This window comes from Lygodium microphyllum, chromosome 3 (genome assembly GCF_053477565.2).
Source record: "Lygodium microphyllum isolate KBCC chromosome 3, Lygodium_microphyllum_v1.1.10, whole genome shotgun sequence".
In the NCBI taxonomy this organism is placed as follows: Eukaryota; Viridiplantae; Streptophyta; class Polypodiopsida; order Schizaeales; family Lygodiaceae; genus Lygodium; species Lygodium microphyllum.
Genome location: NC_141137.1, coordinates 121,976,181 through 121,992,090, shown reverse-complemented (window position 1 = coordinate 121,992,090; position 15,910 = coordinate 121,976,181).

Sequence of the window (15,910 nt, the reverse complement as noted above, 5' to 3'; positions counted from 1 at the left end):
AACTTCAAAAGAAGCTGTCTTTTACTCAAATGCTGGAAAAGGTAGAGGCAGAGGTAGAGGAGGCCGATTTGGAGGCCGTGGTAGAAATTAGAATATGCAGCAAACTCAAGAAAACCAGTCCTATGGAGGAGGATGTGGTAACTCTAGAGGCAGGGGGAGCCAAAGAGGTCGTGGTGGATGGCAAAGAGGCAAAAATGCAAACAGTAATGTTGAATGCTACTACCGTGGTAAAATGGGTCATATGGCTAAAGACTGCTATAAAAAGCAGAATGACATCATGAATGGAAAATTGCAACAAGGGAATTATGCATCTTCTAGTAGACAGGGTGATGACATAAATGAGCATTTGTTTATGGTGCAGCACATGAACAATTCTGTGACAAGTGCAGAAGAAAGCAATGATGTATGGTATGTTGACTCAGGTGCATCAAACCACATGATAGGTCATGCAGAATGGATGGAGGATGCAAGGAAAATGGAAAAACCAGGATTTGTGGAGACTGGTGATGATACTGCACATCCTATTGTGCAGATTGGAAAAATTTCTTTGTCTATGCAGGATGGGAAAAAGAAATACCTGTCCGATGTATTTCATGTCCCGAATATCACCAAGAATCTGGTTTCTGTTGGTCAAATGGTTGAGCAGGGCTTGCAGGTCAGATTTAATCCTCATGGATGCTTTGTTGAGGATATGAAAAATAAAGGTCGCTTGATAACAAAAGGAAAGAAGAAGGGCAGAATGTTTACATTGGATGCAGACATGTCTGAATTGAGTGCAGCAATGTTTGCACATGGGACCGATGTAGTTGCAGATATTGATATCTGGCATAAACGCATTGGTCATGTTAATGTACAGTGACTTAAATTAATGTAGGCCCAAAATATTGTTACAGGATTGCCCAAATTCAAGGTTGCAGAAATGCATAAGGTATGTGAAGCCTGTCAATTTGGAAAACAGGCAAGGAAACCATTTCCTAGACATGTTCAAGAGAGTGAAAAGCCATTGGAATTAATCCACTCTGATGTGTGGACTACTAAAGCTGCATCTCTTGGAGGCTGTCATTATTTTGTCACTTTTATTGATGACTATAGCAGAAAAGTTTGGGTGTATTTTATGAAAAAGAAAAGTGAAGTTTTTGGGCATTTCAAAACTCTTAAAGCTATGGTTGAAAAAGAAACAGGCCTGCAAATAAAATGTCTAAGGTTAGATGGAGGGGGAGAGTACATCTCAAATGAGTTTGCAAGGTTCTTGCAGGAGCATGGCATAAAGCAGCAATATTCATGTAGTCATACCTCACAACAAAATGGAATTGCAGAAAGGAAAAACATGCATATTGGAGAGGTATCTCGTGCCATGCTCAATGAAAAAGACTTGCCAAATTTTTACTGGGCTGAAGCAGTTGCTACAACAGTCTATATAATGAACATGACTCCCACTGCAGCAATACATGGGATGACTCCAGAGGAGAGGTATACTGGTAGGAAACCACATATTTCTCATTTGAAAATTTTTGGTTGCATTGCCTGTAAAATATTACACGGCGCAGCGAACAGAATCTGAGAAAGAGATAGAGAGTACACAACAGATAAGAGGAGAATCAGTAAATTCTTTAACTCCAAACAACTGATACAAAGATGGCTCTGTCCACCCGTGCGCTTCCACTGTGTGAAGCTTAGATGGCAATCTAAACAGAAGATAGGTGAAGAGCTTAAGGCTAGCTGGAATAACAACTCTGACTGGGTGAAAGATGAGTAAAAGATGGCTGTGAAGGGGTTTAGCTTTTATAGCCTGCGAAGGTCGTTAGGTCTGCTGACCGACCTACCATATGAGCCTCCACTAATCGGCCAGGGAATATTCCCTTTACCATCGGGCCGGGGGCGCTGCCCCTGGACCCCCGCCAGGGGGGCCGCTGGCCCCCCTGGGACCCCCCAGCCAGGGGCTGCTTCCGCGGCCCCCGAACCCCACAATAGGGGCCCCTTTTAACTCCCTTACACTGCAACTCAATGCAATGTGCCTCGAGTTGCTACCAGCTTAATCACTCCGTCTAACCCAAAGATTAGACCCACAACAGTCACCTTTTTGCCATCCGATCACATAGACCTCATCTGATATACAAGACAGGACTCAACCAATGTCCGGGCTCACATTTGGCTTCTCCTCATAATGGGGGCCTTACAACTTTGAGCACCATGGATCAATTGGTAGCACCTAATGAGGGTGGGGCATTGATTATATCTAACACCCCCCCCTCAATGTCCACCCATAGGTGAACTATCTCCTCGTCCCAATGCCGCGTCTTTGAAGATGAACTTGAAGCAGATCCTTCGTAAGTGCTTTGGTGAAGATATCTGCTCCATTCTCCTCTGTTGGACAGTAGACCAATTCCACTATCCCATCCTCCATCAAATCACACACATAGTGATACTGGATCTCTATATGTTTGGTGCGTGCATGAAACACTGGATTTTTGGCAATGGCGATGCAACTCTGATTGTCACATCTCAGCACAATTGGTTCTTCATCCTGCACTCCCATATGCCATAGAATCCTTCTCAGCCATACGGCCTCACATGCAGCAAAACAAGCTGCCTTGTACTCTGCTTCGGTAGAAGACAATGCCACTGTTGGTTGCTTCTTACTAATCCAAGAGAAAATTCCTGAACCCAAAGAGAAACAATAACCAGAAACTGACTTCCTGGAATCAATGTCTCCTGCCCAATCTGAGTCACAGTTCCCCACAAGAGAGGTTCCAAAACTATATGTGATACCATAGTCAAGAGTTTTCTTCAAGTATCTGAGCACTCGCATCCCAGCCTTCCAATGACTCTCATGAGGTTTGTTTGAGAACCTGCTCAAAACACCAACAGCAAAACTGATATCTGGTCTGGTGTTACACAAGTAGATCAGACTGCCGACCAACCTCCTATACCTCCCAATGTCTGCTAGTGCTGATGTATCCTCGACGGATAACTTTGCATTCACCTCAATAGGTGTAGCTATCTCCTTGCACTCGGTCATCCCAAATGCCTTCAAGATCTCCCATGCATACTTCTTCTGAGAGATGAAGATCTTTCCTGGACTTCAATCCCCAAACAATAGTGTAGCAAGCCCAAGTCTGTCATTTCAAACTCAGAACTCAAAGCCTTTCGAGTTTGGTTGATCATATCTTCATAGTCACCTGTAATAAGAAGGTCGTCCACATATAGGACAATCACTACAGACTTTTTACCATCCCTGTAAACATACAAGTTAGCATCTGAGGCACATCTTTTGAAGTTTAGGTTTAAAAAGAACCTATCTATCCGCTGGTACCATGCTCTGGGGGCTTGTTTCAGCCCATACAATGCCTTCTTCAATTTACACACTTTGTTCTCAGAATGGGGGGCCTCAAACCCTGGTGGCTGAGCCACGTACACCTCCTCCTTGAGGTCACCATTTAAGAACGCTGACTTAACATCCATTTGGTAGACTGGCCACTTCTTGTGGGCAGCCACTGCAAGTACCGTGTGAATAGTGGTCATTCTGGCAGTTGGGGCAAATGACTCTTGAAAATCAAACCCTTCAACTTGTGAAAATCCTTGGGCAACCAGTCTAGCTTTGTACTTTTCTAAGGTACCATCAGCCTTGTACTTTACCTTCCAGATCTACTTGGTGCCAATAACCTTCCGCTTTCCTGGTCGATCCACTAGCTCCCAAGTGTCATTCTTCATTATGCTGTCATACTCCGCCTGCATAGCAGCCTTCCATGATGGATCTGCAAGTGATTCTTCTAAGTCAGTTGGCTCCTTTACTTCTCTCATGATCTCAACCATCAAGGCCATATTGACTATGTGAGCAGAAGCCCTCCTTTGCTCCTCTATTCTCTGAGACCTCCTTGGTCCATCTGCCTTCTCCTCAACAGATGAGGCATAGGATTATTGTGGTCATAGAGCTGCTTCACCCAGTGCGGCAATGGCTTTTTCGGTGGGGTGATGTCAGGTTGGTGAACTTTTTCCTCATCATCTGAAGATGATGCTTCCTCCTCCTTAAGGATAGGGATAGCTCTCGGGACAGGTTCATAGTGGACTACTTCTTCGCTTGATGATAAAGTGGAAGAACTTGCCTTCTCCTCCTCCACTGTATGCGGCTCCTCCTTGAACACCACATCACGGCTCGCGATGATCTTCTTTGCCTCTTGGTCATATAATTTGTAAGCCTTCTGCTCATCACTATAACCCAAGAAGATACATTTTCTGCTTTTTGGTTGTAACTTGTTTCTCTTCTCATTTGGAACATGTGCATAACATTCACATCCAAAAATTCTGAAATGTGAGACAGATGGTTTCTTACCAGTGTAAGCCTCATGAGGTGTTTTTCCCTTGAGAGCCTTTGTATAGCTCCGATTTAGAATGTAGACTGCAGTATTAACAGCTTCAGCCCAAAAATGGTTAGGCAATTCCTTGCCCTTTAGCATGCATCTTGCCATCTCCACAATGATGCGATTCCTGCGTTCCACAACACCGTTCTACTGAGGTGTGTGAGGCGTCGTCAATTGACGCTTGATCCATTTGCTCTTGCAAAAGCCTTCAAACTCCTTTGAGTTGAACTCACACCACCATCTGTTCTAAATTTCTTCACACTTTTCCCTCTTTCATTCTCAACAAGTATTAGCCATTCTTTAAACTTACCAAAAGCTTGAGCCTTATCACGAAGGAAGTACACCCACATCTTCCTACTGTAGTCGTCGACAATCAACATAAAATAAGAAGATCCCCCCAAGGCCTGTGTAGGCATCTTACCACACAAGTCTGCATGCACCAACTCTAGAGGAGCCTGTGCTCTATTCTTGCTTTCTCGTGGAAATGCCTTTCTCTGTTGCTTGCCCATCATACAAGCTTCACATGGTTCCTTCAATTCAGTTATTGTAGGTAGGTGAGCAACCATACCTTGCTTTTGCATCTCCTTCAATACTGCAAATCCGATGTGTCCAAACCTTTCATGCCAAAGCTTACTTGTGCCCACTCCAGCGGTGGCTGTAAGAGCACTTAGCTCATACATGTTGTTCCTTCTTTCTCCTTTGCCAAAAATTGTGCCAGCACTATCAATAATTTCTGCACCTGTCTTCTTGAACCTCACTTCATGACCAAGATCAGTTATGGCAGCGACTGATAAGAGATTTCTCCTGATTTCGGGAACATACAACACATTTGAAAGCTTTTTGACTTCAGCATTTGCAGCAACAAAAGAAATAGTACCTGTACCCGCAGCAGGGCATTTAGCATAATTTCCAACCGTCACAGTGATGGATTCTTGTAGAAGCTGCATAGAATTGTATAGACCTTTCTTGTTGGTCATGTGACGGGAGGCCCCACTATCCAACACCCATGAGTCAGTGGTAGATTCTTCTTGCGCTGAGGAGCACACTTCCTCAATGGTCACCATGAATAATTCCAACTTTGCTTCAGCCGTATTGGCTGTCTCTTTTCCTTTACTTTTAAGGGTACCATTCTTTTCATCTGCCTTCTTGACACGACAATCTGCAATTGCATGTCCTTTCTTCTTACAGTAGAAGCACTCTCCTTGAAACTTCTTCTTGCCGCCCTTCTTCTTTTTGTCACCATCATTTTTGGTGGAGGAAACACCTTTGCCTTTTGCATTGGCAGAGAATGCAGCATCTCCATTGTTGCTTCCTTCTCGGGCTTTCAGCCTCAACTCCTCCTCCATTAATAATGCACAAAACTCCTCAAAAGTCAAAGCTTGAGGTCTCACCTGAGTATTAAGGGCAGTTACTAGTCCATCAAACTTTTGTGGACAAATCCGAAGACAACTCCAAGCTAGCTCTTCACTAGTCTTTTGTATCCCAATGCCAGCCATTTGGTCACGCAGATTCTTAATCCGAGTGATGAATGCTTCAACCGTCTCTCCTTCAGCAAACTTCTCCACTGCTAGTTGATTCTCCAAGTTTTGAATCCTTGTTTGGTTTTGTGTTTCATACTGACTCCTTAGTACATTCCAAGCATCTGACGCTTTGGTTGTATGCTGAATCAGAGTCAAAACACTGTCAGAACAGCTTATAACTAAGGCACACAATGCATTTGCATTCCTTCGTTTCCAAGCTCGTAGAAGATCTGCATTCGGAGGAATCATCACACTAGGATTTGATGGGTCGGGGGTAGGCTGTGGTTCTGCGTCAGTCCCCAGCACAGTCTCCAGAAGCTCATAAGAATCAAGGATAGTTGTAATTTTGAACTTCCACAAGGTGTAGTTTGTACCATCTAACTTGCCTTCACTGAAGGTTGGTGGATGAATCCTTAGTGTTTGAATAGTCGGTACAGCAGCACCACCTCCTGCACCGCTTCCTGATGCGCCAGAACCGCTTCCCGGAGTCGACATAGTTTCTCTTTGCTGTTGAAGCCTTTGCCTCTTGCACGCTCTCCGATCTCTAGAGCCCCCTGGGCTCTGATACCATGTAAAATATTACACGGTGCAACGAACAGAATCTGAGAAAGAGATAGAGAGTACACAACAGATAAGAGGAGAATCAGTAAATTCTTTAACTCCAAACAACTGATACAAAGATGGCTCTGTCCACCCGTGCGCTTCCACTGTGTGAAGCTTAGATGGCGATCTAGACAGAAGATAGGTGAAGAGCTTAAGGCTAGTTGGAATAACAACTCTGACTGGGTGAAAGATGAGTAAAAGATGGTTGCGAAGGGGTTTAGCTTTTATAGCCTGCAAAGGTCGTTAGGTTGGCCTGCTAACCGGCCTACTGACCGACCTACCATATGAGCCTCCACTAATCGGCCAGGGAATATTCCAGGGAATATTCCCTTTACAACTTTGAGCACCATGGATCATTGGTAGCACCTAATGAGGGTGGGGCATTGATCATATCTAACATTGCCTATGTACATGTGCCAGATGAGTTGAGATCCAAGTTGGATCCAAAAGCTGAGAAGTGCATCTTTATTGGTTACTCTCTACAGCAGAAAGGGTATAGATGCTATAATCCTTTTACTCGTAAGTTTACAGTGAGCAGAGATGTTTTTGATGAGATGAGTAGCTGGTATAAACCAGTAAATGTGATTGATGATGTAGATGCACAAAGTGGTAATGCTGCACAGAATTCATAGCAGCAGTCACAAAATATTAGTGGACCTGGAGCGTCCTCTAGCAGTGGTTCACATTTTTCGCCATGGACAGGCAGATTGAGATCAGGAGAATCTTCTCAAAGCAATGCAGATAGTGGTATGCAAGTATCACGAAAAGAAAAAGAGAAGGTTGATCAACCCATGTTTGATGTGAATGCAGGTCACTCTTATGTGGATGGTGAATCCAGTGGCTCAGAACATAGCATTGATGATGAGTTGGGTATTCCTTCTATTGTTACACCTGGAGTAAGGAAGACCAAGGATGTTTTGAGAGCACCTAGGAGTGAACCTATTTTGCGTAGGTCTACGAGAGCTAGGTATCCTGTGGATAGGCTGAAATATGATGGATTTATAGCCATTCACTATGCATATATGGTCAAAGTGATACAGGAACCAGAACCCACTTCTTTTGAGCAAGCCATGGGAAAAGAAAAATGGGAGAAAGCCATGGATGAAGAAATGGATGCCTTGGAAGCAAATGCTACATGGGAATTGGTACCTTTGCCTAAAGGTAAAAATGCAATTGGCTGTAAGTGGGTTTATAAGGTGAAGCACAATGCAGATGGTTGTGTGAACAGATACAAGGCAAGATTAGTAGTCAAGGGGTATGCACAAACATATGGCATTGACTATGAAGAAACATTCAGTTCGGTTGCAAGGATGGCAACCGTAAGAGCAGTCATTGCTATGGCAGCATCAAAGGGATGGTCTTTACATCAGATGGATGTAAAGAATGCTTTCTTGCATGGTGATTTGCAAGAAGAGGTCTATATGGAGTAGCCACCAGGTTATGTGCATGATGTTCATCCTGAGTTTGTTTGCAGGTTGAAGAAAGCCTTGTATGGCTTGAAGTAAGCACCTAGAGCATGGTCTGACAAGTTAGGACAGTATCTTGTCACTATTGGCTTTCAGATTTCCAAGGCAGGTTTCTCACTTTATGTGAGAAAAACAGAGAAAGGTATTATGCTACTTGTCATTTATGTTGATGATTTGATTATGATAGGTGACAGTGATGAAGATATCCTTTATGTGAAAATGCTATTGAAGCAGAAGTTTGAGATGAAGGATTTGGGAGAGTTGCGTTATTTCTTGGGCATTGAGGTGATTAGATCACCAAGTGGGATACAGCTCTTGCAGAGGCAGTATGGATTGGACATGCTGTCCAAATATGGGATGACAGGCCGTAAGCCTATTTCAGTTCCTTTGGAGCAGAATGTGAAGCTGAGCACAGATGCAGGTGAGCTTCTAGAAGACCCTACTATGTACAGACGCATAGTAGAAAGTTTGATTTATATGACTATTACCATGCCAGATTTGAGCTATGTTGTTGGATTGGTAAGTCAGTTTATGCAGGCTCCAAGAAACCACATTTGGATGCGGCTAGACGCATACTCAGGTATGTGAAGTCCACATTGCAGTATGGACTATTTTATGAGACTGGGGTTCAGATACAGTTGCATGGATACACTGATGCTGATTGGGCTGATAGTATTTCTGATAGATGATCTACCAGTGGATATGTGTTTTCTTTTGGGAGTGCTGCAGTTACTTGGAGTAGCAAGAAACAGCCTACAGTTGCCTTGTCAAGCACAGAGGCTGAGTACAGGGGTGCAGCAATGGCTGCATGTGAGGTAGCTTGGTTGCATAAGCTACTTTATGATATGCATCAGTCTACAGATGGGCCAGTTGTCATTTATTGTGACAACCTGAGTAGTATACACTTGGCAAATAACCCAGTCTATCATGCTAGAACAAAGCACATTGAGGTGCATTATCACTGTGTGCGAGAGAGGGTTTTACTAGGTCTTATTGATCTAGTTTATGTCAGCACAGAGGATCAGGTAGCTGACATATTCACGAAGGCATTGGGTGCAGAGAAGCTACACAAGTTCAGAGACCTGCTTGGTGTGCAGGAATTGGGATTGAGCTCGAGGGGGAGTGTTGAGATATCGAGCTCCACTCGTGATACGCCAGGGTGACCGTTGTGTATTTATGTCACCGACTTGTCAATTGCAGACGCGGTTGGTACACCGCCCATGAATAATAGCTACATGACAGCTATCCTTATCTACTCTAGTTCGTGGCTCAGTTAGTATGCCACCTTAGTTAGTTGAGTTTGGTTTGAGACCCATATATAGGGTTCTTCTATTTCTTTGTATGAGAGTTCTTTTGGCTTACACAACTAAGAAGAGGAAAACTGTTTTCAGCCTCCACCTCTGTGTGTATTCCCCCATTGTGCAAGCAAGAAAGCTTCAAGTGAGACTCCTTCCTTCTCTCCCACAATCTTGACAACACACACACACACACACACACACACACACACACACACACACACACACACACACACACAAAAATAAATAACATAAATTGACAAATGTAGAAAGAATAGAAAAATAATACTCAACATGAGCCAACCTTCTCCATGATAAAAGCCATGGTCTGCCATCCGAAATTTTAAATTGGATACGTAGATATTTATATTTATACATCATGCCTACATACAAAGGAAATCCAAGTATCCAAATAAGAGATTTTGTGCATAATGAGATCTCCTAAAGATTACCACAATAGTTAGAAATATTTTTGTGTATCAAAACATGACATTTTGATATCACGATCATATCTTAAAAATTAATTAAAAAATAAAATTAAACTTATATTTCAAAATTTTAATAAGTTAAAATAATAAACAATATCATGCTTATACATTAAACTATAAATATACATACTATTGTAATAATGTGCTTTTTTTACCTTTACATATAGGTTATTTATAGTCGAAGATTATTCGACTCAAATTTCTAAGAATAAACACTCAAGTAGATTTTAGTTGTTAACTTTATAATATATAGATAAATATTAAAGCATCTCTCTTATGATTATTTAAATAATTACCACAATACAACATGCCTCAGGGATATAAAAGTAAATGTCTACATTTACTTTGCATTTCTTAACATGCATTCAAAAGGGTTAACTTGGCCTCCACATTTAAAAATGAATTCATATCTATTAATAAAAAAATAATTATATGTTTAAAATATAAATGCCTTAGTAAAGAAAATGTAAAAAGCTAAGAAGATCTGTTTTGGTGTGGAATTGTTAATAATAATTTGTCACATTGACACAGGTATAAAATATGTAAGACATGTAAATTTTAAAATATTTTGTAATAATACAATTACTATCTCTCATCTCAACTCCTTGTTCACAAATTCTATGGCTTCTCTCTCTTCTTTCCTATCTTTTTAGTCTTTCTTTCTCCTTGTCACTCATTCTCTCCCTCTTTTCTCCCTCCTTTGCTCTTTTTTCTCTCACCTCTTAGCTTCCTCCTTGACAAGTGGTATCAAAACTTAAGCTTTTGATCCATTTGGTTTTCTCATTTTAAGACATATTTTCTCCAAATTTTTACTATTAAATCTTGGATAACAGGTATACGAGCCACATGGTAGGTACTTGCATGTATTCTACTTGGAGCAAAGACTAATCTTGGGGCTCTAATAAAGATGTTAGAGAGATTTAGTCGAGCCGCAGCTAAAATAGTTGGTCATGGATCAATTTTTACATATTTTGAAGAGCATTTTGGAGAACTAGGGCTAATAACTAGTGTTAGGGGAGCAATAAGTCTTGGTTACATTTCAAAGTAAGGGTTCTCTTTCCCCTTTCTTCAAGCTTTCTTGCAAGTTTCATGGAGTTTTCAACAACATGTCTTTCTACTTCACAAACCCTAGCTTGTTTCAAGAATTTACCACTTGAATCTTCATTCTTAGCAAGATGATTACCAAATTTGATTAAGACAGAAGGTTCATTGCACACTTTGCGACGAAGGTAGCCCCTTTGCATAAACTCCTACGAAAAGATGCCAAGTTTACATGGACTACTGATTGTGATGAGGCATTTAATACCCTGAAGCAATATTTGATTGAAGCACCCATCTTGCAGCCTTCTGATTGGACAAAGGAGTTCCATGTTCACACCGATGCATTAGTTGAAGGCCTAGGTGCAGTCTTATGCCGAAAGGGATAGAGCTTGAGCGTCTAGAAATGGTATTTGGTTTTGGAGAAGTTCCGGCATTATCTGCTATCGATGCATTTCAAATTCTACGTGGACCATGAAGCCCTTTCCTTCCCGATAAACAAGGCCGATGTGAAGGGAAGAATGATGAGATGGCTCCTTTTGTTTCAAGGGTTTGATGTTGAAGTGGTTACCAAATTCGGTCGCTCTCATGTCTTGACTGATTACCTTTTACGAATCCCTTAAAGTGATGATGAAGAAGAGCAAGATGATCTAGACCTTCCTGATGCTTCCTTGTTTCTAGTTGTAATAGTTACCCCATGATACGCAGACATAGCTAACCTCCTGGCAACCCAACAGTATCCCCTTAGCATCTCGAGTTGTGAGAAGAAGAAGCTTTTGTTGGAATCATCCCCTTACACCCTGTTAGGAGGCGCACTGTTCAAGAAAGACAAGGACGAAGTCTTGCGAAGATGTGTTGTAGGAGAAGAAATCAACATAGTATTAAGGCATACCATGACGAGCCCTGTGGTGGACACTTTGCGGGAGAAGCAACAACCAGAAATGTCTTACTTGCAAGATATTAGTGGCCAACCCTCCATAAGGATGCTTATGATTATTGCTGGTGTGATGCTTGTCAGCGAATGGGAGAGCTTACCAAATCCAGTGCCATGCCCTTACAACCCTTCCCCTAAAGCCATTCGAGAAGTGGGGGATTGATTTCATGGGTCCCATTGATTCACCAATCAGACGGAAGAAGAATAGACACATCCTGGTATGTACAGATTATGCCACCAAGTTGTGTGAAGCTAAAGATCTGAAGAAGGACGATGGTAATAGTGTGGCCTTGTTCCTATACGAGAATATCATCATCCGTTTTGGTAGTCCCCTAGAGCTTGTCAGTGATGACAGAGGTACCCACTTCCTTAACAAAATTATGGAAGAATTGATAGAATTGTATAAGATCTTCCATCGCAAGTCCACCCCCTATTATCCCAGAGAGCCAATGGCCAAGATGAAGTCACCAATTGCATTCTTTGCTCGATCCTGACAAGGACGATTGTTGCACATTGGCGTGATTGGGATGATTGATTTACAAAGGTCCTCTGGGCATACAGAACCTCCCATAAGGCAATTATAGGACAAACTCCTTTCCAGTTGGTGTATGGAATAGAAGTCGTCTTTCTTGTTGAACTGGAGCTACCCTCTCTGCGCGTGGCCATCAATGAATGCTTGGGAGATGCTAAGTCCTTACAATGCCCTCTCTTGCACTTCTCTTGCACTTGGAGTGTCTTGATGAGATTTGCAGGATGGCCCTACAGTGCATGGAAACCACACAAGCTTGCAGAAAGGTCTATCATGACAGCTTCATCAAGAAGAAAGAGTTCAATGAAGGTGACTTAGTTCTCGCTTATGATTCCTGAATTGGCAAGTTTTTAGGCAAGCTTCAACAACGATGGATGGATCCTTATAAGGTACTTGCCGTCAATCCAAATGGCTCCATCCAGGTCCAGACAGTTGATGCCTTTGATGATCCTTTCCCAATCAATGGCTATCGCCTGAAGAAGTACTTCCCTCCTTAGGGATCTTGACAATCACAATCAACCCACCCTGTCCCTTTTGGGCATCACACTATCTTTCTCCTTGTGCTACTTATAGCCATTATGCTCTTCTTTATGAGGTGGCATCCTTTTGCTAGCCCCTCCCAGACACCTCCCATCCTTACTCTCTTCTCCTCTTATTTGATCCAGCAGTGGTGGTGAGAATGGTCTTGACACATGGTATTTCTACAATTCTCTTTATTTAAAATAAAAGAAAAAATATATCGATCATGGGAGAAAATGACTTAGGTCCATGTCATGCCAACCTATTCTTCGAGAAAAGGTGGAAATACCCACGGGAGTAGGAAAGAAGAGAAAAAAAAAGAAAAAAAATTGCTATGGGAGAAAAAGAAGCAATACCCTGTTATAGTAGGCCTCGTTTCGAGAAAAGGTGGAAACACCTTTGGACGGGAAGCTGACTGTGGAAAATGTGGTAACACCCGCAATCCAGGGTAGCCAAATCATGAGGAGACACTTTTCTAGAAGAAATTCCAAAGCCACCTCCCTTGTGTACTGTCTCTGTACTCCCCGCAGAACATGTGATTCCCTCACATATATGATATGATCTCCAAAAAATCTACAGTACGAGATATATGGGCTACTTCCCTAGGTACGCCTCATCTTCAACACCTTGATGACAATAATAGATGAAGTTATCTTCATCAACAAACAATTGAGTGATGGGAGCTTTCATCCTAATAGGATGGGTTGTGAGTATGGGCTACCCTCTATATTTCAGCAGAGTGTGAGATAGAGGGTGGGGTGAGTAACCAGTCCTTGCCCTTTATATTTAACAGAGAGGTGTGATGTGTGAATGGAGTGTTGCATGCACGGGTTGGGCCTCTCAATGCACAAAGCATGATCTGTTCTTATGCACTGCACTATAAGGCTCCCTGGCCTTCCTTCTCGCACACTGTATGCCATCACAGGGCGGGATGCATTACTGTAGCACCATCAAATGCGCACAAGGCATACAACCTTTGCATAAGTGATTGTGAGGATAACATCAATGGGTTTGAGGAATGGGCTGCTCTCCTATATCTATCAACATAGTGTGAGATAGAGGGGGGGTTGAGTGTGATTGGTGTTTCCTAAATCACTTATTAAGAGATGAGGATTGAGGGACATTACGACAATTGGAGTCAGGTACGTTCTCATTTCCCTATGCACACATGGGATTGGTCTCTGCTATCACCACATGACGTATCATCCTCTTATGTACACTACACAACAAGGCTCCCTGGCCATCCTGCTTGCACCTATGCCAGACGAGGTTGGGTGCACTAATGCACCATCAACTGTGCATCTTGGCATACTCCTTCTACACCATCCCCCTTATTGATTCCTAGCTTGGGTGTGAGATTTGGGTTTCAATCATGATTCACTTGAGTGATGTCAGTATTAGGGCGAGTGACTATTATTTCATTCCATTTAAGTGACCGTGAGCTAAGTGTAATATTCTTCGCCCTCGCCAGTTTTTCGCGATTCCCTCAACAAAGCTGCCTCCTTGGGTCTTGCTACTGCGTGGTCCCTACCTCACTAGATGTGTATGTGCTACAATGACACCTTGGTCTCTCCTGCATTCGACTGCGACACATTATGCGACATCGACAGTCAACCTTGATTCTCTCCAACATGGACCAAGTTTTTCTAACCCTATACCTTTTGTTTATTAGTGATGGTCATGTCTTAAGTGTGGGGACGTTAGCAGTTGGTCTGATGTGTGGTCCTAGGTCCCTGATGTTCAGGTTACCCTTATGGTTAAGGTTTTAAGTGTGGGGACGCGTCCTTGTGCGTCTATGATGCATACCCCTCCTACATATGCCTCAATTTGATCCTGCATCTATGCCATGATTTGCTTTTATTGTGATGGGGTCCCTTCCCCACCTATCCTTTCAGTTTCACCCCACTTTTGGGGCCATTCCTTCTCTCTTTCCCTTTATCCCTTGTTTTGAAGTTTTTCCTGTGAACGCATCCTACATTCACTAGAAACCAAATCCAACCTTCCAGCCGTGTTTTTTCCTTCGAATTGACCCTTTTTACTTGTTACCAACCCTTGTTCCGCCAGACGGTTCTTGAGATATTAGTTTTTGAATCATTTTCCGTCAATTGGACATGTTTTCATGTGAACACATCCTTTTTGTTTCAGAACAACAATATGATGTGCCAACCTTTCCCTAAACCTTTCATATGACATTTTTTCTTTTTACACCCTATCATTCCATTGCACGGTTCATCGTTATTAATTTTTGCGGGTTTTTGAGATATTTTCGTGTGTATTTTTTACATTTTTCCATGTGGACATACCCTATTTTCCTCGAAATTCTAGTTCAAGTTGACAACCATGTCTAGCCAACCTTTCTCCACATTTTTTCTTTTTTCTCCATCCTATTTTGCCCCCTGTATTTTTAGTTATTAAAATTTTAATGTATTTTTGGGTGTCTTTTTGTGTTTTTCGTATGTGAACCCCTCCTCAATCCCCTAGACATGAGTTCTGATGTGACTACCCTGCGTATCCCCTTCCCATGGACATTTTTCCTTTTTATTGCCCTTCGTTCCGGTACTGGGTTCTTTCCGTATTCATTTTTGAGTTTTTTTTTTGGGTTTTTCCCATGTGAATGCATCCTATCTTAGTCCGACTCATGTTTTGACATGATCGATTTGTTGAGCACATTATTTTGCACATTTTTCCTTCTTTCTACCCTGCATTTCAGCGAGTGGATTTTTTGTTCTTAATCCCCGTATGTATTTTCAGGCTCGATTTTGGCATTTTTCCCATGTGAATGCCATGCATTCTCCGCGGATCACTTGCATTTTTCCATTGTCTTTCACTTGCCTTTTGACACATTTTTTATTTTTATGGCATTTCGTTCCGATGCATGGTTTGTGTTTTATTAAATTTTTTGTGTTCACCCCTATGCCGGTGTTTTGGCCATCTATGAGTCCTGCCACTGCAAATTTTTTTACCCCCGTCGCCCCGCCCCTATGTGTGGGATGTGGGGGCTCCCTTGTTTTTCTTTTCTCATTATTATTATTATGTATCTTCTTTTTTTATTTTTTCAATTTAAAAAATTAAATTCCCCCCTCCCCGACAGTTCCCTCCTCCCCCCTCTTCTCTCTCCTCTTCTTTCTCTTTCTTTCTTTCTTCTTCTCTCTCCCCTCTC